The following is a 24,013-nucleotide window of genomic DNA, read 5'->3' on the forward strand; positions in this document are numbered from 1 at the left end:
ATGGATAAATGTCATGAAACTCTATTCAACCTCTATGGTAAACCCAAATAAAAACATTTCACCTTTGACACGTAGCTGTTTGTTGTAGCTGTGGGTGGAGTTGGGAAAGATGCAGTTTCTCAACTTCTGGGTCTCAGTGGATGAAATGCCATGGCATACCACTTGGCCATAAACCCTTTATACATGTGCTGCCAAATCTAGGCCAGCAGGTCAAACGGAGGCTAATATAATAAATAATAAAAATTAACTGTCACTAAAAGTATTTATTCCATGCACAGCATTATTTTAAATGCTTTGTGTGTATTAACTCATTTAATTCTCAAGGTAACCCTATAAAGGTAGGTAACATTCTTAACCCCATTTTACAGTTGAAGAAATTAAGGCAGAGAAAGGGTAAGTAACTCGCCCAGGGTCATATAACCAATAGATGATAGAGCTGGAATTTGAACCCAGGCAGTCTGGGTTCTTTCCTTCTTCACTCCTTTAACTACAGGACGGTATACCATCAGCGGGAGGGCTGTCCAGGGGAGCATGGAGATCTGCTCAAGTAATGAGTGACAGCAGCAACCCAGTGCGGCTCTAGGCCAACACCAAAGACAGCATGTCTTCTAGAAGATGTGAGAACATTGTCCTGCTAAGACATCAGACCATGGTGAGATCAGTAAACAGTTCTTTCTATTCAAAGAGAAACACAACTGAAAGGAGCAAGAAACGGTGCAAGAATGGTGATATTTCTGGACATTAAGACAACATTATACCACAATGATGACTGTCTCGGCATTATTGCTGAGTTGTTTCATATTTTGAATATTTTAATTCCCTTCAATGTTCTGCCAAAAACCTTAGTGTTCAAAGTGTGCTCAGTACATAAAAAGGTTGAGAGACATAGCACTAGCTAAGTCGGAATGTTCGCCATTCCCCAGGCATCGTGCATTCCCCCGGAGTCTGTGCAGGTGACCTCCCTCTGGGTATACCTCCACCCACCTGTGCCGCGGGCACCCCTGCCCACCCTTGAAGTTCTAGTTCAAATGCCACTTTCTCCTTGACACTTCTTGGGCCCCAAAGTGACCCTTCGATCTCAGAAGTTTACATATTAGTTCAACTTTTCTAAGAAGATATGTTAAAAGCCTTAAAAATGTTTGTGCCCTTTGACCCAGTAACTCCGCTCCTGAGTATTGACTCCAAGGAAATAATCAGAAAGGCAGCCAAAGGTTCATGTACATAAATGTATGTTACATTATAATGGCACAAATCAGAAACAACCTAAATGCCCAAATGTAGGGGAATTGTTGATATATGGTAAATCTCATATAGTGCAACAAGATTTTAAAATATGTCGATTTTAAAAATTTTGTTATCAACATAGGAAAATGCTGGTATATGGAAAATGAAAAAAAAAATACAAATCTATATAAAATAAGAACTTAAATATGTGTATGTCTATAAAGAAATGCACCAAAATATTAGCAGGTAAGGAGTTTATGCAAATTTTACATTTATGCATATTTAGATAATAATTTTTAAATGTAAGTCAACCTAGGAGATTCATAACCATTTTTTTCCTGTAAAACTAAGAACTCAGGTTTTACAAACATTGCTATACTTTGTTTCATCTTTTAACTATGTATGTGTGGCTCATTTTCACAACTGACAGTCAGTTCCTTGAGGGCAGGTGTAACACCATAAGATCTGGATTTGCATCCTGGATCATGCTTCAGACTCATCCACAACTTGGGAACAATAATGCCTCCTTCACTGGATTGGGGTGAGAACCAAATGGAATCCTATATGTAAAGTATCTTCACTATGTCTGATGCTCAGCAGGTACTCAATACATGGAATCTTTAGGTGTTGTATCAGACTGGTTAAAGTCTAACCTTTTAGTTCCAAAAGCAGAATCTAGAACAGGTTCTTTTCCTTCTAAGACTCACTAGATAGGATAAAAGCAAGATATAAGACTGTCTCCTGCCTTCCCAAGACCCAGAAGGGAGGGCTGGGGGCCCAAGTCAGGAGGTAGGATAGGAGGTTAGTTCTTGCCTCTCCAGGCAGTATTGCAAAGGTTGACATGTGAGGGTGGTAACAGGGACACTTGCATCGCTCCAGTAGTTCCAGGCTCTCTTAGTATGGGTACCAACGGGCCTTCCCTGTTATGGGGTTGACTAGATGTCATTATGGCTCTCATTATGAGCAGCCAGCTATTCAGGGGCTAGGGCCCAAGCACACATAAACTTCCAACCCTTTAGAGTTATGTTGTACCTGTACCCAAATGTCATCTTATAATTAATAGGAGGCCTACAGCTTTTGTGTAGGGGACACACTAATAATGAAAGGGAGATAGTTTTATTTAAATTGGTATTTTCTTGGTGAAAAAAGTAGGCTCCACAAAAGAGCAAAATTGTTCCAGGGAAGTTGTTATTTGGAATATTTAGCAATCAATACGGCATTAGCCCCAACCAATCGGAGCAGATGTTTCACACCATCCCAATAAATATTGGCCAGAAAAAAAAAAATTAGAGCAGCCATTTGCATATATGCAGCTCGAGCATTAGCCTTCCTTCCAGGGAGCCCTACTAGGACATTCACAGGGCCTCACTCGTTATGGTTGCTGAACGGATAAATGAATGGCTCCGAGAAAAGTCTTTCCCTCCTTTCCTTCAGCATACCTAGCTGGAATCTGCTAGTGTAGTTCCTCTGAGTCAATGGCAGCAAACCTCTGTCTGGAATGAACCAATTCCCAGGGAGAGTATTTAGCTGGGCTTTCTGGGTAGTACTCCTTCCTTTCCTCCCATCCCCCCAGAAAAAGCTCCATCTTCTCAAAGATAATGGTCTCTCATTTGAGGCTGTTAGCTGCCTGGTGACCTATAAATGATAGCTAAAAGCTGGAACTAATCACAGTCCGGTCGCTTCACCGCGAATTAAATAACACTTAGTCCTAACTGATTCTAGCAAGTGCCGCCATTCACGTCGGAGCCTTCATTAGGAAAATAAATCTCCGTCAATGTCGCGAGGGTGACAGGGAACCAAAAACCCTGACAGGCTGACACTTGATTTTGTTTTGTTCTTCCTTTCTCATTTTGAGGCTAGGGGAAAAAAAAAAAGTCGCAATTAGACCTGTATGTTGTTTGAAAGAGGTACTTAAAAGGTGGGCAGAGTTCTGAGACCTATTTTGAAAAGGGAGCAGAGGGTAGCTGCTCAGTCTGGTTTCCCAGGTGCTGGCCAAGTGGCAGCTCTTTGCCCCCCCGAGTTCACCCCAACTCAGAGGGCCGTTTGTCCAAAGACTAGAGCCGGCTCGTTCCACCACTGTTAAGCAGATGTTATTACAAACTTGACGAGAAGGCCAGAGTGCTTTCCAGAAATGTCTGTTCAGTTCAGAGAAAGCACAACTTGACGACCATATGGAGAACCGACATTGATAATGATTTCAACATTTAAAAACCCTCCATAGTTTAAATATTTCATGCTAAATAGATTTCTTTGTGTGGCCAATATAGTCAGTATTCTGGACCATATGCATGTAGCTTCCCAAGGCAAATGAGAATTCCATTCGGAAGAATGCTTTTCAAAGTCGTCTTGATGTGGAATTAGTTCAGAATGGAGTCGATGTTGTAAATAGATTAAGCACCCACCATCTTTGCAGCTGAGTTTCGTGTTTGTTCAGCGTTGAATGGCAACTCCCTAATCTTTCTTAGGTGAAACATAATGGGATCCTTAGGAAGATCAAAGGAAGATTGCTTTTCCCTTGGCTATACATCCCCAAAATGAAATACCAGAGTTCATGAAGTTCAAGAAAAACACAAGAGAAACGTGTAACAAGGACTAACTGCAAAACCTAACGAGTAAGGGAACATAATGAAAAACACAGGCCCACCATCCATATGGCCAAATTCATAACTTCAGGGGCGCAACTCTGTAGGACACGCAGACTCTAGATTTTTACTATTTAAACAAACTTAACAGAAAGAAAGATCATAATTTTTTGACTCCCTCACAGTAAATTCAATGCTTCTCAAGGCAATCTGATTTTGCCAAAATTTATCTCGACTTCTTAAAAAGGCCCATTCAGTTCTTGACTGATATTAATGTGCTACTTCCATGTGTTTTCACAAAATCCTAGAGCCAAGCCCGTAATCCTCTCTCATCATATTTCAGCTAAGTCCTGCCCCAACAATTATCAGGAGGAGGACCAGGAATATCCAGCTGGATTCCGATGCGGCACGGCAGCCTCTCAGATGAGGTTTCACCTGGGTCAACAGGATAAGCAAAATGAATGAATGGAATCCTGTCTTAGAGGCGGCAAGGGCTCAGGGCCAGGGATTCCAGACGCCTGGAAGCCTGTGAGTTTAGTCAAGCTCGGTCACAGTGTAACGCTGTGACTTTGGGCACCTCCTCTCTGGCTTCCCGTCCCTTGTTTGTGAACGTAAACGCTGAATGAAATGATCTTATCTGTCCCAGCATTGTTTTACAGTTCTGCTGGTCTGCGGCTCAGTTTCCTCATCTATTAAATTGGGACAATAATCTTCATAGAATAATTGTGAAGATAAAATGATGTAAAAGTGTTTTGAACAGTGTTCAGGACAAAGTAAGCCCTTGATGTATTTTAGTTATCATCATCATCATCATCATCATCATCATTATCGACATTATCATAGGACAAGAACAGCCAAACAGATAGGGGCCTGAAGATGACAGACATGTTTTGCTTTGGAAATGTAACCTTTGAAGGAATGCAAATTACCGCTATCCAAAATGATACTGATTTTCTCCCCAAGTTCTAACTGCACATTCTTAATGAAAGAAAGAAGATAAAAATGCTAAGGCAGTTCCACAAAATTTTGAAGATAAAATGACCATGCGATTCAGCAATTCCACTTCCGGGTATCTACCCAAAAGAATGGAAAGCAGACTCAAACAGGTAATTGTACACCCAACCGTATAACAGCATTATTCATAGTAGCCAAAGTAACCCAAATGTCTATCAACAGATAAATGAATAAACAAAATGTGGTATGTACATACAATGAAATATTATTTAGCCTTTGAGAAGAAAGAAATTCTGACACACGCTCCAACATGGATAAAGCTTGAAGACATTACACCAAGTGAAATAAACCAGACACAAAAGAACAAATACCGTACGATTCCAATTAAATAAGGTACTAGAGTAGTCAAATTTACAGAGACAGAAAGTAGCCCGGTGGTTGCCAGGGGTGGGGGCGGAGGGGAAATGAGGAGTTAGTGTGTAGTGGGTACGGAGTTTCAGTTTTGCAAGATGAAAGATTTCTGTGGATGGTGGTGGTGACTGCAACACGACAGCGTGAATGTACTAACGCCACTGAACTGTACACCCAGAAACGGGAAGTTTTAAGTTTTGTATATTTTACTACAATTAAAAAAAAAATGCCAAGAGAATGAAAGTTCCCCTCAGATAGACCCCTCCACAAAGTCGGGGACCTACTTTTGTCCTGTTCCCTGTGGATCCCTAGGAGGCAGATAATACTTGCTGACTGGCTGAGGGGTAAATCTTATCTCATGACCAAAACACGGAGGCCTTTTGATGGCTAAATTCAGCACCCACAGACACAGTTTGTTTGAACGAATGAATTTCTCATTAATTCTTTACGTTAAATCTCTAGAAGAAAAATTTCTGAGTGAACGGACAAGAATACATTTGACTTTTGAGACAAACGGTCAGTTGTTTTCTTGAAATGAAGTACAAATTTATACCCACCCCCGCAACAGACTCTGAGAAGGTCCAAGCCAGAACTGATGGCCATCCCTTAGCCACTCTCCATCCCTATGGGGTGCCTTTCCCAAGCACTGATTACTGGACCCCCAAGGGCAGTGCAGAGAGAAGAAGGCACTGCTAGGTCTTAATAAGGCTGCCATACGTCTGCCCTGAGGACCTCCTGTGGGGACAGTGGTCTCCCTCTGTGACTGGAGAGGCAGAGAAATCTTCCAACACCCTTCAGAAAGAGCACATACTTGGACTCTTCACTTAAAAATGTGATTTCTGCAAAAGAACTCTCAATGTGCTTAAAATAACCTGAGCAAGAGTCCCCAACCAGTAAACGAAGATCTAAGTCCACCTTCAAACCCTGCCATTTTTTAAAATAAAATTTCTCCATGTTCTTTTTAAAAAGGGACTTTGAGTTAAATCACAAAACAAGAAAAGCAGAATCAATCAAATAGAATTTTCACGAAGTTAAAACAAGGGTAAGAGAAGGAAAAAATAGATCAATTCTGAGTCAATCTAGTAGAACTTATTTAGGTTTAAAAAATGACTCAGAACATCCAGGAAACCAAGATGAGAGAAAAATACCACATGGCTGTTTTTACCTGATTGGTAAAAACATACCAGTTTCTCAGAAAAAGCAGAGTTAATTCTTATACAAAAGGTGATAGAAATGTCTCACCAGCACCTTAATACAGTTCCTACCATTTGCTAAGTCCACAGTAACTGTTATTATTATTTACAAATAATAACTTTTGTTATTATTTGTAAAGTGTAGAAATGCCTCTTGTAACAACTTTTAATAAAGTTAGAGCATGATACTATGAGAACTAATAAAGGGAAATCTCACTAAAAAAAAGTCGGGAGATCAGAAGGGAGAGCTCTCATGCCCTACCACTCATCCTCCATTACCTCAAACAGGAAAAGGTGTACCCTTCATTTCCAACAAGATGTTTTACTTCTTTACTACCCTAGCAGGAGGAAGGAAGATTTTTCTCCTTGCCCGGCAACAGCACAGCCAATGAGAGACCGTCACAACCCAGGGGATGGGGCGGGGTGCGTAATGAAAAGCCACAAGGCTGAACTGCCAGTTTCCTCCAATGGACCCTTTGTAACGGCCCCTCTTAACTCCCCCCTTGCCTCTATAAAAGAACGTTCTTCTTCTTTGTTCTCTAGACTTGCCTATGGTTTGCCACAGCTTCTGTGCCCCAAATTGCAATTCTTTGTTGTTCCAGGATAAACACATTTTTCCGGGTTAAAAAAAAAAAAAAGACTTATTTATTTATTTTTTTAGGCCAACAAATACAAAAACACAATCCTTTGAAGAAGTATATTGTAATAGCAGACATACATAACTATTATGAAGAGTATGGCTTTATTTCTTTCCCACCAGACTTTTGATAACAAACTAGATGATGAAAAGATCAAAGCCACATCCATCTGGTCTCTGGGTTTCTTGCTGACTGGGGCCATGAAGTCCTTGCGAGGCCCGCAGGTAGATGAGACAGCATCCAGGAGCTGCACCTGGACGGAAATCACGCCATCTCCGCACGGAAGCAGGTCCAAGCCAGTGCCACGTGCCCCGTCGGTCAGTCTCTCGCAGTCTCACTCGTTTTGGAGGGACTCTCTCACTTGAGGTTGCCACCATTCGCACCGGCCTTCTCACTCTAAACCCGGTCACGTGCCCATCTCCTGCTGCCCAGGAGGCTGGCACATTCAGACAACACAGTGGCATGAAAATACTAATCATAGTGATCATATTTGGTTTGCAACTCTGACCTCAGAACAAAGATGCCAGGGCTGGGGACACACAGGACGCAGGTAAGGTGTCTTTGCAGTAACTGTGAAAGATGGTTGCTGGCAGGCATTTTAGAAGGGCCCAGAGAGGGCACTTGCTTGCTTGGGCTGGGTTCAAGGCCTGAAGGTAGACATTTCGGGAGGGTCTCCGAGGCGTCTGGGGGTCATCTATACCACCTTCTCTAGAGTCTCTCTTTTCTCTTTGCTCCTCTTCTCCTCCCCTCTCCCTTTTGTAGCTCTTCCTTAGGCTCTCTTTTCTTCTCTTATCTCCAGTTTCTCTGTCTTTAGCCCCTGCAGGTGTCACTGCATAGGATGCTGGTACTTAGAGCTGAGAAAGCCCTCAGCCCCAACAGGAGCAGAGGCCCTCTCTAACTATCTTCACATTTCTGAAGCACTTAGCCTTGTGCTTGGCCAGTGATGAGGATTCTTACTCAGTCCTTGAATAGAATAGAAAGGACAGCTATCCTGAGTTCAGTTGCTTTGTGTGGCACTGCATTTGTATGAAGGAATGACACAGGGGCACTTTGGGAACTTTTATCCCAAAGTACCCTAATACCCAGGGAAATGGACTTAAGGCCTGTGGGGTTAACCTGCAAGTCTGAAGCCTTTTGAAAGTTTAGCTTTAATTTATAAATTTATTCTAATTTCTGCATTTCATTTTACATCTATTCATTTTAATCAGATTTTTTTACTCTTTATCTAGTACTGCATCAAAAGAAAACTGCCTATAAATTTTCATCAAACACAGAGGACATGTTTGGGGTAGTCCAACCCAAAATTTAGGCTACGTAGAGTATGCGATATTCACTGCGGACCCCTTCCCATCCTGGAGAACCTCAAAGAGAGAGGCTATTACTCTCCCTCCCTTCTACCTCCTCAGCTGCCAGTGAACTGCTTCTCACATGAGCAACTCTTTGTCAAGTGATCCAGGGTAAGGAGCAAAGAAAAGCATGTATGAATGGATTTAATCATGGTCAAAGTTAGCCTGAGCATTGCTGGGGAAATCAGTTTATATAAAAATAAGTTTATAAACAACTAGCTAAATTTCTAATTCCTCCACTCACCACCTTTGTCAATCTTCATTACAAATTATAATCCAGGAACATACTCCACATCTTTCCTGTGGTTTTGCAAATCCTGGCACTTATACATAAGGAATGCCTGGACTCCAGTTTAACAGATCTTTATATTGTCCCATTCTAGCATAGTCCTGGTTTATAGCTGGTACACAGAGATACATAAATCTTTGTACTCAATAGCTCTGACCAGCTCTCTTGGGGCTCAGTGTCTTGTTGGGGAAGCAAACACATAAACAAATTACTAAGACCTGGTGTGACTACAAGTACAGATGCACTGTAGCAACAGGGCTTGGAAAGGGAAGAAGAACTAAAAACAAAAATAAAAAAAGTAAGAAAGAGTGTGGCATGATGGCCAAGAGTTGGCCCTGAGCCAGAAAGGCTGGAATCAAATCCTAGTTCTCTCTTCCAGTTTTCTAGCCAGGCACAAGTCACGCAGCCACTCTGAGCCTGGATTTCCTCTCCACAGTAGAGATGGTAACGATAGCACAGGCATTAGAATGTTTTTCAATATGAAGCATAGCACTTAAAGCCCAGTGCCTAGAATTCAATAAATGTGAGCCGTTGTTATTATAATGACTTCAAAGGAGTAATATAAATGAATTAAGCATGGACCTGGAAGTATGGCCTAACACATTACAAAAGAGAATCAGCTAAGATTTCTTTGGGGAAAACGAAAAGGTGTAAAAAGCCAAACGCCGCTTGCCCTCACATCTCTTGTGTTTCAAATACTGTCCACAAGATGGCAGCAGTAGCCTCAGGTTCTCACAGCCTAAAAGGCATTCCATTCAGCCTGCATTCCACGGAACCGCCCCAGACAGGCATCTCGGGGACATATTTTAAGTGGAAGGCAACCAGCACCGCATCTAAAGGATGCCCTTTCTTCTGGAATGCTATAGAAGTCTATGACTAGACAGACAAAGACACTCTGGCCTTGGGAAAAATTGGAAATCACCCATTCATTCGTTCATTTTTCGACAAATATGTACTGAGATCCTACTGCATCCCAGGCATCCCGCAAAGGAATAAAGCAAAGGAGGCCCTGCCCTCATGACCTCACAACCAGTCGCACACAGATCGAACACTGATAGATCATGGGATGGAATCTCCTAGCCAACTGAGAATCACAGGCCCGTGCACTGTGGTAATACAAGATTGCAGGTTAAGCAAAGAAAAAGGCAGACACGGTAGGAAATCCACACCGACTCCGCTTTGTATGCTGACGAGAGTGGGAGAGAATTCTAAGTGATAGAAGTTGGTAGAATTAAATTATGTTTGGGGGTTTTGCCCCTTGTGAAATCACTCAAGTTTTTACCCCCTCCCCCGCTTTAAGCTAGAAATCTGGGCCGGGCTAATGGAAGCTGTCACCTGGAATGTCTGGGGCAGCTGTGCAAGGTTACATTCCAGGCTCTGAGTGGGGGTAAAAAAAAAAAAAAAAAGCCAGCAATTTGCCTTTTGTCAACTGCAAATTAAAGTAATTTCCATGCAGAGGGTTTCTCCTGCTGGAGGTGAGCACCCAAAATGCCAGGGCTCCTGAGGCAAGCCTTTACCTGGCCGCCCCGTCAAGGCAGACACACCTGAGGATAAAGGCGTCTCAGGGTTGCGATTAGGAGATTGTTTTCTTGGTTCTCCTTTGACCAAAGTGCCAAACCAAGTGGCATTATTAAGCGGGGCCTGGAGGTGAGAAACGGGGATGTCTTCAGTCCCTTAACACTCTCAAAGCACCTTTTAGAATGTAGGACAAGAGAGGCCCTCAGCTTTAAGTAAATAAAAAGAAGGTAAATTTGTGTGTGCTGCAAACACAGTGATATGATGACAATAAAAAATAGCCACCATTACTGAGAGTGCCAGGCAGACACGATGCCAAGACATTCCAGCCACAGATCACCGAATCATCAAAGAAGGTAAACTAAGTATTATTGTCCTTACTTTATAGATGAGAAATTTGAGGCTTTGTGAAGTTAAGCCGTTTGGAGAAAATCTCAAGTATTAACTGATAAAGGTGGGATTCAAACCCTCGTTTCTCAAACTCCTAAACCTGAATCCTTCACCCCACACAGCCAACCAATTGCAGAAGTGGATAGAAAAACATTGCTACCAAAAATGAAGACGAGGTTATTCATTCATTGATTCCGTAAGTACTTACAGAGCACTTTATGTGTGAGAAACTGGGCGTATACAAAGGTAAGTACTGGCAACTGCAAATTAATTTCCAAGCAGAGGACTTGCCACCATGATGGGTCTGAATTTGGAGACCTGAGATGTGAACAGACCTGGAATATTCCTCTCACTAAAGAGGTTTAGATCAAGAGCAAATGGGCAAGGAGTCTTAGCTTACAGACAACACGCTCGCTTGGCTGGTTAGAAGATATCACATATACGTAGGAGGCAAGTTTTACGACCCTGTGTGCTCTCATCTCCTAGGAAAGAGTTATGACCGGCACGCACACCCTCAACACATACACAACCCTGGTCTGTCCCCAAAGCCAGCACCTGGCTGGGGACCTTGCAGATTCCAGAATCTCTCCTGTCCCACACTCCCACCCTCATGTGGCTTCGATCAGAGTCCTGCACTCCATCATCTTCCCTAATTTGTGGCTTCGCTGAGCCTCCTTTTCCTCATCTATTGGACCAGATGACCTGCAGTCTCTTCCAGTACAGATGTTTCTGACAGCTGCCATTTACTGAACACTGGCTGTGTGCCAGATGCTATTGTAGATTCTTTACAATCATTACCTTGTTTAATCTTCCCACACATTCTATGAGTGGGGTCACAATCATTACCTTGTTTAATCTTCCCACACATTCTATAAGTGGGGTGGCAACCCCATTATGTAGATGAGTTTTAAAACTCAGAGATATTCCAGGTGACTTCTCCAAGGTCACACAATTAGTAAGTTGAGAACCAGGATTAGAAGCCGGGTTAGTCTTGACCCTGAAAGCCTCAATATTTCTTACCGCCATACCGTCTTTAAAAGAAGAGGAAAAGGTTTACTCTTTGTCCTCCAGGTCATCACCTCTGCCTAAACTCTTCCCATCGAAAGCCCTCACGACCATCTATGTAGTGCTCACCTCATCTTTGTCACCATCCTCTTCTATCATCCTTGGCATTGTTCCTGGAAGACTCGGGTACCTGGCATACCCTTGTCTGTCATCATTTATTCAATATTCATGGAGAGGTCTGCTGACTCCACGACCTTTGCTCTTCTAAGATCTTGTGACTTTCAATCTTGGCCCCACTCCAGGCACCCCCACCCTCAGCCCCGACATCACTTAAACCTGTGGAAATACTCTGTCTCCCAGATCTTGGACCCCAAAACCCCATCTCCAACCTCTACCCCATTATCACCCTCACCCAGCCCCTCTGGTTCTTGGCCTAACTCGACTTCCTCCATAGACAGTACCATGCAGTCCACTTTTCCTCCACCTGAGTCCTCTCAGCTATCCTCTTGTGTCCCCAAAAGCACCTCTGAATCAACTCCCTCCTTTCTAACTTCAAATTCACAATAACTTTACACAATCTCTCCTTCATTTTGTCTTTCTTTCCAGAAACAGTCAACTGTCCTCTCCCCAATCCCTGCTACCACATGGCTACCTCCTTTCTAAGCTGCGTGTCACTCTCTCCGGGCCACCTCCTCCAGAAAGAACCTGTCTTTCGCAAATATTCCCTCCTCTTCTGGCATCTTCAAACTCTCCCTCTCTTCGAGCTTCTCCCCTGACTTGGGAGACTTCCCGAACTGGACCAATAGTGATGTTTCTCCCCCTTGCTGTTTTTGGAGACTCCCTCTTGACGCCCTGGTCTCATGATGTCTGCCCTCCCATTTCACTCCATCGAAAGGCCACTCTCTGGTCCCCAACCACTCTAGATTCTAGATTTAGAATTGTCCTCAGTTCTTATCCCCTTTGACCTATACAGATAGACGCTGCTGACTCACCAGATTATTATGACTCCCTTGCCCTTAATCTCTTCTTTACATTGCATCTCAGCTCTAAGTCTCCTGACTTCTCTGAGCCTCAGTTTCTCCATCTATTAAAGGAGAAAAATAAATGCCAACATCGTAGGGTTGTGGGTATCGAATGAAATATCACATGCCTGACATATTGACGGTGCCCCTAGTAGTTGTTACTATCACTGTTGCTTTTCTCTTAATGTTGAGAGAATTTCCCTTGACTTACAATCTTTAACTCACCCTACAACAGCAAACACTATAAGTAAGCCTCTTAAGGGTAGAGGTTCTTATGGCCTTAAGAAAACCCAGGAGTTTGCGTTGCACACGGTAGGTAGAGTTAGTTCACTGTTGGCGATGATGACGGCTTCATAACCTCCAGCTATTTCCCCGGTCTTTTAATTTTAATAAACCTCAAATGCTTTTTCCACCACGGACTTGGCTGTTTAACGGTTTCAATCCTTTGAAAAGGAAAATGACTCCCTTATTTTTCACTTACTTGCTGCATGTTAAGAGCTCTTTGATGTTCCAAAGGCCTTTCAAGAAAGGCTCCTTAGAAATAGGAGCTTGGCTTTTGCCACAGGGAAGTGAACTTGAACCCCAAAGGTGGAGCTGGGACCCTGGAGTCCCAGGCATGCGTTTTCCTCGCAGGCTCCAGGCCTGACCCCAGCCTGGAGCTTGGAGAAAATGCTATTTGCAAACTCTTCATCCTTCTCAAAGCTGTCATTTTCGTCAGCCCCACTGGGCATTTTGACAAATGCCTTTGCTAATTACTTAATTATTTTGGCCTGCACAAGTGTGGGGGCTGTTTCCTTAAAGAAAAGAGGGCTTAGCCAGTCCCTTCTTATCAATGCAAGGCCTGAAAGTAGCCTGCCTCAATCCTGTTTCAATCTTATTAAAGTGTTTGGCTAACTTAGCACCCCCACCAGTCAAATTAACTCAAATACATTATTATGCAAGGACACAAGCACAAAGCCCTCCTTCCCCAAAGCCAAGCTAAAGCTAGCATTTGTTTTTTTATGCCATTGGCTTATTTCTTCTAGTTCAAGCCTCTTTTGCATGGGAAAGAAACCTGCGCTTATCTGCTGACTTTCAATTAAAGAAACAATTAGGCTAGCTGATAAGTGCGAGAAATGCCTCAATGCATCCCTCCTGGAATTAGCAAGGAGTGTGAGTCTGTCACCCCGTGGTCAACACAGTGGGGTGCGCGGGCAGCAGGAAAGTGTGGAAGAGATTCCACCGAGAGGGAGGTTGAACTGGCTTTCCCAGGCTGGCCAGCCCTGACATTCTTAGTTTTAAAATCAGAGTCTCTCTAAGAAGGGCTCTCTCTCTCTCTGAGCATCTTCTCCATCTAGTACTACCAAATAATGCTGAGCATCTCGCCACATGCCCTGGCTGTGTCTTCGTGGCACCCTGGAGAAAAGGCCCTTGACTAGTTCATCTGCTCAGCGTACACTGAGGCCAAAATAAACTCAGAATCAACTCTGAAACACAAATTGCACTTAAAGGCATGAATTATCCAAAGTGGTTATCCGCCCTGCTCAGATAACCAGCCAATGGCCCCATCCAGAGGCTGGCACGGGGCCTGGCACATGGTAGGTGCCCAGTAAAGGTGGCTGGGTGTGGATAAAGCCACTGCCCATCCCGCCGGGATATCCCGCCTGCAGGGGTATAGTTGACTCTCGGTGAATCACTGGAGGGGGCAGAGGACACGCAGAGGCTTCAATTAGGGTTGACCCATGTATTCGTTTGCACAGCTGGGACCCCACCCTCAGCCCCGACATCACTTAAACCTGTGGAAATACTCTGTCTCCCAGATCTTGGACCCCAAAACCCCATCTCCAACCTCTACCCCATTATCACCCTCACCCAGCCCCTCTGGTTCTTGGCCTAACTCGACTTCCTCCATAGACAGTACCATGCAGTCCACTTTTCCTCCACCTGAGTCCTCTCAGCTATCCTCTTGTGTCCCCAAAAGCACCTCTGAATCAACTCCCTCCTTTCTAACTTCAAATTCACAATAACTTTACACAATCTCTCCTTCATTTTGTCTTTCTTTCCAGAAACAGTCAACTGTCCTCTCCCCGATCCCTGCTACCACATGGCTACCTCCTTTCTAAGCTGCGTGTCTCTCTCTCCGGGCCACCTCCTCCAGAAAGAACCTGTCTTTCGCAAATATTCCCTCCTCTTCTGGCATCTTCAAACTCTCCCTCTCTTCGAGCTTCTCCCCTGACTTGGGAGACTTCCCGAACTGGACCAATAGTGATGTTTCTCCCCCTTGCTGTTTTTGGAGACTCCCTCTTGACGCCCTGGTCTCATGATGTCTGCCCTCCCATTTCACTCCATCGAAAGGCCACTCTCTGGTCCCCAACCACTCTAGATTCTAGATTTAGAATTGTCCTCAGTTCTTATCCCCTTTGACCTATACAGATAGACTCTGCTGACTCACCAGATTATTATGACTCACTTGCCCTTAATCTCTTCTTTACATTGCATCTCAGCTCTAAGCCTCCTGACTTCTCTGAGCCTCAGTTTCTCCATCTATTAAAGGAGAAAAATAAATGCCAACATCGTAGGGTTGTGGGTATCGAATGAAATATCACATGCCTGACATATTGACGGTGCCCCTAGTAGTTGTTACTATCACTGTTGCTTTTCTCTTAATGTTGAGAGAATTTCCCTTGACTTACAATCTTTAACTCACCCTACAACAGCAAACACTATAAGTAAGCCTCTTAAGGGTAGAGGTTCTTATGGCCTTAAGAAAACCCAGGAGTTTGCGTTGCACACGGTAGGTAGAGTTAGTTCACTGTTGGCGATGATGACGGCTTCATAACCTCCAGCTATTTCCCCGGTCTTTTAATTTTAATAAACCTCAAATGCTTTTTCCACCACGGACTTGGCTGTTTAACGGTTTCAATCCTTTGAAAAGGAAAATGACTCCCTTATTTTTCACTTACTTGCTGCATGTTAAGAGCTCTTTGATGTTCCAAAGGCCTTTCAAGAAAGGCTCCTTAGAAATAGGAGCTTGGCTTTTGCCACAGGGAAGTGAACTTGAACCCCAAAGGTGGAGCTGGGACCCTGGAGTCCCAGGCATGCGTTTTCCTCGCAGGCTCCAGGCCTGACCCCAGCCTGGAGCTTGGAGAAAATGCTATTTGCAAACTCTTCATCCTTCTCAAAGCTGTCATTTTCGTCAGCCCCACTGGGCATTTTGACAAATGCCTTTGCTAATTACTTAATTATTTTGGCCTGCACAAGTGTGGGGGCTGTTTCCTTAAAGAAAAGAGGGCTTAGCCAGTCCCTTCTTATCAATGCAAGGCCTGAAAGTAGCCTGCCTCAATCCTGTTTCAATCTTATTAAAGTGTTTGGCTAACTTAGCACCCCCACCAGTCAAATTAACTCAAATACATTATTATGCAAGGACACAAGCACAAAGCCCTCCTTCCCCAAAGCCAAGCTAAAGCTAGCATTTGTTTTTTTATGCCATTGGCTTATTTCTTCTAGTTCAAGCCTCTTTTGCATGGGAAAGAAACCTGCGCTTATCTGCTGACTTTCAATTAAAGAAACAATTAGGCTAGCTGATAAGTGCGAGAAATGCCTCAATGCATCCCTCCTGGAATTAGCAAGGAGTGTGAGTCTGTCACCCCGTGGTCAACACAGTGGGGTGCGCGGGCAGCAGGAAAGTGTGGAAGAGATTCCACCGAGAGGGAGGTTGAACTGGCTTTCCCAGGCTGGCCAGCCCTGACATTCTTAGTTTTAAAATCAGAGTCTCTCTAAGAAGGGCTCTCTCTCTCTCTGAGCATCTTCTCCATCTAGTACTACCAAATAATGCTGAGCATCTCGCCACATGCCCTGGCTGTGTCTTCGTGGCACCCTGGAGAAAAGGCCCTTGACTAGTTCATCTGCTCAGCGTACACTGAGGCCAAAATAAACTCAGAATCAACTCTGAAACACAAATTGCACTTAAAGGCATGAATTATCCAAAGTGGTTATCCGCCCTGCTCAGATAAACAGCCAATGGCCCCATCCGGAGGCTGGCACGGGGCCTGGCACATGGTAGGTGCCCAGTAAAGGTGGCTGGGTGTGGATAAAGCCACTGCCCATCCCGCCGGGATATCCCGCCTGCAGGGGTATAGTTGACTCTCGGTGAATCACTGGAGGGGGCAGAGGACACGCAGAGGCTTCAATTAGGGTTGACCCATGTATTCGTTTGCACAGCTGGGACCAGAGAAACTGAGCTGACCCCAGGTCTTTCTCATGAAAATGCAATGAGGGCAAAGCCGCCCTTAAAAATACCAGTATCTTGCATATAGTTAAGGACTATTTCATAATATCACCAGCTAGCTTTAAGTGAAGAGGCCTAGAGAGGGTGTATAATCTGCCTAAAGTCACACAGCCAGTTGAAAATATGAGGAGTACCTATTTCATTTGTTATAGCAGCTGAAAAGATAAAATCCATAGGGATAAATTTAATGAAGCACCTATAGGATCCATAAGAAGAAAACTTTAAAGCCCTAATGAGCTTCATAAAGAAATCTGGAATAAATGAAAACACATGATTTTTTTTTTTTTGGATGTTAGTCTCTCTAAATTAATGTAAATGCTCAATTGACTTCCAATTAAAATACCAAGAGGATTGTGGATGGTGATATAATGATATTAAAATTTATCTGAAAAAATAAACATGTGAAAATAGCTAGAAAAAGTCCAAAGAAGAATAACAAGTAGCATTACTCATACTTGTTATTAAAATACATCATGAAACCACAATAATTAAAACAGTTTAAAGAGGAGAAAAAAATAGACAGAGTACCAGAATATGAGGGGACTGTAAATAGAGTAAAATACACGTAGAGATCTAGTTTATGATAAAAGTGGCATTTCAATTTAGTGAGGAAAAAGATCATTCAGTAAATGATCTGGGGACTGTCGCTAATTAGATAGGGGAAGAATCATGAAGTTAGAGCCCTACCTCAATCTTTAACACCAAAATAAATTTTAGTTGGATCAAAGATTTAAATTTTAAAAAGGAAACCATAAAACATCTCAAAGGAAACATGTAAAATGTATAATCTGAGTGGAGAAGTTTTTTCTAAGCAAACCAAGAAACTCTAAAGCCAAAAGAAACAATTGACACATTTGACTGCCTAAAAATGTACAATTTGTGTATGGCAAAAATAAATGCTGTGAACAAAATAAGATAAGAAGAGAAATCATTTTCAGTCAATGACGGATAAAAGGTTAGTTTCCTGTTTTACAAAGCTCACACACCAATCGGCAAAGATCAGCAAGTATAACTCAGTAGCGTAGGCAAAGGAGGGGAACAGGCAGTTCACAGAACAAGAGACCCAGAACAATTTGGTAGAACTTACAATGGCACCAGCTCATTGAACAACCTTTCTTATGACTCGTCTTCATCAGAAAACCCACCAGTGGAATCTTAAGTCGTGTATTTGCTTAAGGTTGTTATTGCTCCCTGAACTAGCTCTTCAAGTGGGAAGAGTCTGAGCTAGGATAGCACAGGGACCACTAACCCTGCCTGCCAGTTCCCCAAAACAGTGCTAACCCTTCTGCAGGTAACTGAGGTTCCACGCTTTGGTGGAGAGGGAGGAGGCCACTGGTCAGGGGCCGCGCTGCCCTCCTGCACGTGAGGAAAGGGACAAAGCCCACCGCATTTGGAGTCACCAAACATCCCTTTGTGCCGCCTCCTGAGAATGTCTTCCTCACTGCTCTTGTATCCCGTATTATGATGCATATAATATCCCATAGTATTATGTATCCCGTAATAACCACAGACAAGGAACCAACTGTGAACATGCACCATGGTTTAAGCGTCCTGTAGCTCTAACTACCTAGAAAGCAGAGAACCCAGAGTACAGGTGAGAGATGCCTCTAAAACAGTTGTCATTCTTTACTCCTGCAGGACTGACTCTCCCTCGGCCTTTGTCAGTTCTGGCTATACACGCAGTCACATCAAGACTGGTCAACTGCTGATTTCTCCAAGTGCAGCATATTAAAAACTGCAGATTAGGAGGTATGTCAGAGTAAACTGACTGATGGCAGAAAGGCCGGTCAAAGGCACCAAAAGCAGAGGGCACCACTGAGGTGATGCCCAAGAGCCAGATAGAAAGGCCAAACGAGGCTATCCATGCTATGTTTAAGTGGGTAAGGCTGTGTGTCGCCCATTTGAGAAACCAAAATGATGCTTTACCCTAGAAAGAATCAGCTTCAACGAATGCCTTATTAAATGACATTTGGAGAGAACCAAAAACTTGAACTATTATTAGATCATTTTTATTCTGTGATCTCTCAGTCTAGAGTATTGTTAGGGATAGAATAATATACTGAAGTTGAGAAACATTTCTGTCGCAGTACTTGAAAAATATGAATCCACACATGGGAGGAAATGGAAGTATAGTTATAAGAATAAATATTGAATTTTAATACATGAGGTATTGGTGAGGCTCAGTCAGTAATTCCCATATTTATTGATTTTTGTTTGATTTAAGCATAAACCATGCCACTTGGAGCCACGCACAGGGGATAGCATAGAAGCAAATACAACGTACAGCGCTGATCAGCACATAAACACATCTACTGTTACACGACCATGGTCGGCATGACCAGGAAACGCAAAAGACCAAGCTTCTATGACTTGGTCTGTTTTCCTGTAACAAATAATTTAAGTCTCAGTTTCCTCATCTCGACATTGGGAATAATAATACCTGCCCACAAGGCTTCGTTGCAGGCCTTAAATAAGGTAAGTCAGGGGTCTGAATAGCACCTGAGATGTAGCAGATAGATAATAAATAGTAGCTGTTGTTGTTATTGTTGTATTTTCACCATATTAATATCTCAGCTTCCAAAATCAGAATCTCGGAGGCTGGCACGGGGCCTGGCACATGGTAGGTGCCCAGTAAAGGTGGCTGGGTGTGGATAAAGCCACTGCCCATCCCGCCGGGATATCCCGCCTGCAGGGGTATAGTTGACTCTCGGTGAATCACTGGAGGGGGCAGAGGACACGCAGAGGCTTCAATTAGGGTTGACCCATGTATTCGTTTGCACAGCTGGGACCAGAGAAACTGAGCTGACCCCAGGTCTTTCTCATGAAAATGCAATGAGGGCAAAGCCGCCCTTAAAAATACCAGTATCTTGCATATAGTTAAGGACTATTTCATAATATCACCAGCTAGCTTTAAGTGAAGAGGCCTAGAGAGGGTGTATAATCTGCCTAAAGTCACACAGCCAGTTGAAAATATGAGGAGTACCTATTTCATTTGTTATAGCAGCTGAAAAGATAAAATCCATAGGGATAAATTTAATGAAGCACCTATAGGATCCATAAGAAGAAAACTTTAAAGCCCTAATGAGCTTCATAAAGAAATCTGGAATAAATGAAAACACATGATTTTTTTTTTTTTGGATGTTAGTCTCTCTAAATTAATGTAAATGCTCAATTGACTTCCAATTAAAATACCAAGAGGATTGTGGATGGTGATATAATGATATTAAAATTTATCTGAAAAAATAAACATGTGAAAATAGCTAGAAAAAGTCCAAAGAAGAATAACAAGTAGCATTACTCATACTTGTTATTAAAATACATCATGAAACCACAATAATTAAAACAGTTTAAAGAGGAGAAAAAAATAGACAGAGTACCAGAATATGAGGGGACTGTAAATAGAGTAAAATACACGTAGAGATCTAGTTTATGATAAAAGTGGCATTTCAATTTAGTGAGGAAAAAGATCATTCAGTAAATGATCTGGGGACTGTCGCTAATTAGATAGGGGAAGAATCATGAAGTTAGAGCCCTACCTCAATCTTTAACACCAAAATAAATTTTAGTTGGATCAAAGATTTAAATTTTAAAAAGGAAACCATAAAACATCTCAAAGGAAACATGTAAAATGTATAATCTGAGTGGAGAAGTTTTTTCTAAGCAAACCAAGAAACTCTAAAGCCAAAAGAAACAATTGACACATTTGACTGCCTAAAAATGTACAATTTGTGTATGGCAAAAATAAATGCTGTGAACAAAATAAGATAAGAAGAGAAATCATTTTCAGTCAATGACGGATAAAAGGTTAGTTTCCTGTTTTACAAAGCTCACACACCAATCGGCAAAGATCAGCAAGTATAACTCAGTAGCGTAGGCAAAGGAGGGGAACAGGCAGTTCACAGAACAAGAGACCCAGAACAATTTGGTAGAACTTACAATGGCACCAGCTCATTGAACAACCTTTCTTATGACTCGTCTTCATCAGAAAACCCACCAGTGGAATCTTAAGTCGTGTATTTGCTTAAGGTTGTTATTGCTCCCTGAACTAGCTCTTCAAGTGGGAAGAGTCTGAGCTAGGATAGCACAGGGACCACTAACCCTGCCTGCCAGTTCCCCAAAACAGTGCTAACCCTTCTGCAGGTAACTGAGGTTCCACGCTTTGGTGGAGAGGGAGGAGGCCACTGGTCAGGGGCCGCGCTGCCCTCCTGCACGTGAGGAAAGGGACAAAGCCCACCGCATTTGGAGTCACCAAACATCCCTTTGTGCCGCCTCCTGAGAATGTCTTCCTCACTGCTCTTGTATCCCGTATTATGATGCATATAATATCCCATAGTATTATGTATCCCGTAATAACCACAGACAAGGAACCAACTGTGAACATGCACCATGGTTTAAGCGTCCTGTAGCTCTAACTACCTAGAAAGCAGAGAACCCAGAGTACAGGTGAGAGATGCCTCTAAAACAGTTGTCATTCTTTACTCCTGCAGGACTGACTCTCCCTCGGCCTTTGTCAGTTCTGGCTATACACGCAGTCACATCAAGACTGGTCAACTGCTGATTTCTCCAAGTGCAGCATATTAAAAACTGCAGATTAGGAGGTATGTCAGAGTAAACTGACTGATGGCAGAAAGGCCGGTCAAAGGCACCAAAAGCAGAGGGCACCACTGAGGTGATGCCCAAGAGCCAGATAGAAAGGCCAAACGAGGCTATCCACGCTATGTTTAAGGGGGTAAGGCTGTGTGTCGCCCATTTGAGAAACCAAAATGATGCTTTACCCTAGAAAGAATCAGCTTCAACGAATGCCTTATTAAATGACATTTGGAGAGAACCAAAAACTTGAACTATTATTAGATCATTTTTATTCTGTGATCTCTCAGTCTAGAGTATTGTTAGGGATAGAATAATATACTGAAGTTGAGAAACATTTCTGTCGCAGTACTTGAAAAATATGAATCCACACATGGGAGGAAATGGAAGTATAGTTATAAGAATAAATATTGAATTTTAATACATGAGGTATTGGTGAGGCTCAGTCAGTAATTCCCATATTTATTGATTTTTGTTTGATTTAAGCATAAACCATGCCACTTGGAGCCACGCACAGGGGACAGCATAGAAGCAAATACAACGTACAGCGCTGATCAGCACATAAACACATCGACTGTTACACGACCATGGTCGGCATGACCAGGAAACGCAAAAGACCAAGCTTCTATGACTTGGTCTGTTTTCCTGTAACAAATAATTTAAGTCTCAGTTTCCTCATCTCGACATTGGGAATAATAATACCTGCCCACAAGGCTTCGTTGCAGGCCTTAAATAAGGTAAGTCAGGGGTCTGAATAGCACCTGAGATGTAGCAGATAGATAATAAATAGTAGCTGTTGTTGTTATTGTTGTATTTTCACCATATTAATATCTCAGCTTCCAAAATCAGAATCTGAGAATCAGTCACTTTTTTCTTATAATATTAAATCCTCATTCTCTCTCTGTCTCTCTCTCCCTCACTCTCTTTTATTTACCCCTTACACAACTTAAAATTCTTCACTGATTTTTAACTCCTACGATAATAGTAACGGCTAATACTTATATAATGCTCTTTGTGTGCTGGGCACTGGTCTAATGACTTTACACGAATTAACTCACAACAGCCCAATGAGGTAAATATTTTTATTGTCTCCCCTTTTACAGATGAGATTGAGCACAAGGAAATTAATGATATTAAAAGGTCTCACAGCAAGTAGTAGGCCTGAAAAGTACTGCTTTGTGAAAAAAGCAGGACGAACGAGTGTGTTCTGTAGACTGCCATTAAACGTAAATGTGCACAGAGACATACAGATATACCAATGTAAAGAGAGTGAGAGGGACTTGGAAGTTAAGGGTAAGAGGGACACTTGCTTTTCACTTCTGAACCTTTGGGATTTTTTGGTGAATGTTCTACCCATTCAAAAAATTAATCAATAATCAAAAAAGTTCTCCCAACTCATGCTGGTCACTCATCTCTGGAGTGCCCAGCCCCTTTTAGCAAGTTCAGACCTATTTCTGGGCTTCCAATCCCCATTGCACATGTTAGCTGACCTGAGGGCAGGGTACCTGGCTGGGCTGCGCCTGCTTTACGGGGGACACTCCAGGGCCCAGACAGTCTACAGAGCTCAGACCGGGCTACTGGGCTCATTTCCAGAAACCTCGTGGAGAGTCGGGGAGGAAACCAACGGTTCTGGGTGACACTCCCCGCCACTCAGGTTTTTCATCTGCACCAGGCCTGGAGGTAGAACGTTTGGGAGGCCCTGAACAAAGAGGACCCCCTCCTCTCTCTGCCTAATTTCCATTGCCTGCCATTCCTTTCAGAGGAGATAAAGGCTTGCATTCCACAATTAGCGACAGAAGGTTGAAAATGCAAATTCATGGAGGAGTTCACAATCTTTGGTGAAAGAGTTTTCACTTAGGTGTTAATTATTTCTACCTACTTCCTGGGCTGGGCTGGGCCGAGAGGAAGAAAGCCTGGGTGGGGCAGTGGGCCAACTGTGGAGGTGGGGGTACCACCCTAATTCCCCCTTCCCCACTCCTCCTATGGGACAGGACAAGCCAGAGGTGCCCTCCACCCCCACTCCAAGGGGTTTCTGCTGCCCATTCCCTTGTCACCGGCTCCATTAGAAAAAGAAAGCTGGGTAGAGAGCCTCAGAGGAGCCAGAAAAAAACCACTGGCAGGTATCCTGCTTCACAAAGCCTGACCACAGCTGGAGGGGATGTAGACCCTTGTCCCTGGAGAGAAGACCCATGAAACCCAAGACAGGTTTCATCTGAAGAGTCATCTGGGCAGGAAGGGAAAAGGCATGAGTGAGTTGAAGGGTCCTGTCCTCTGTTGCCCAGAGAGCAGGACAAGCGAGTGGAAGCCACCAGGAGCGAAAATGCACTGCTGCGTAAATGATCGGTTCAGCCAACCTGCATGCGCTCCCGCCTCCTGGTCTTTGCTTAAAACATTCCCTTGCTTAAAGCACCTTTTCCTTCCTCCCGTCTAGGGCCTGCTTCAAAGCTCATCTCCAAGCCTTTTCCTGGCAGGCTCACCTCCCTCTTACTGAGACCAGCCCTCGTTTCCTTATATATTGATTTTTGCCAACCATTTACTAGATGGACCACATTTCTTCTCTTGGAAAGCTGAGCCAAGGGAGGCTGCTTTG

The 24,013-nt window shown here is 43.2% G+C and overlaps 1 long non-coding RNA gene across 2 annotated transcripts; it reads left to right on the forward strand.

Annotated features, from left to right (window-relative positions):
- Positions 1-9,390: 9,390 nt before the first annotated feature.
- On the forward strand, positions 9,391-23,459 carry LOC111740789. 2 transcript variants are annotated; one of them, XR_002780753.1, is made up of 5 exons: positions 9,391-9,791; positions 10,665-10,738; positions 21,910-22,160; positions 22,527-22,716; positions 23,415-23,459. It is a non-coding gene; the product is annotated as an uncharacterized LOC111740789 (long non-coding RNA). The 2 variants fall into 2 exon arrangements; XR_002780752.1 differs by lacking the exon at positions 9,391-9,791 and having other exon boundaries at positions 9,978-10,738.
- The last annotated feature ends 554 nt before the right edge of the window (positions 23,460-24,013 follow it).

This window comes from Pteropus vampyrus, unplaced genomic scaffold (genome assembly GCF_000151845.1).
Source record: "Pteropus vampyrus isolate Shadow unplaced genomic scaffold, Pvam_2.0 Scaffold68, whole genome shotgun sequence".
Classification (NCBI taxonomy): domain Eukaryota; kingdom Metazoa; phylum Chordata; class Mammalia; order Chiroptera; family Pteropodidae; genus Pteropus; species Pteropus vampyrus.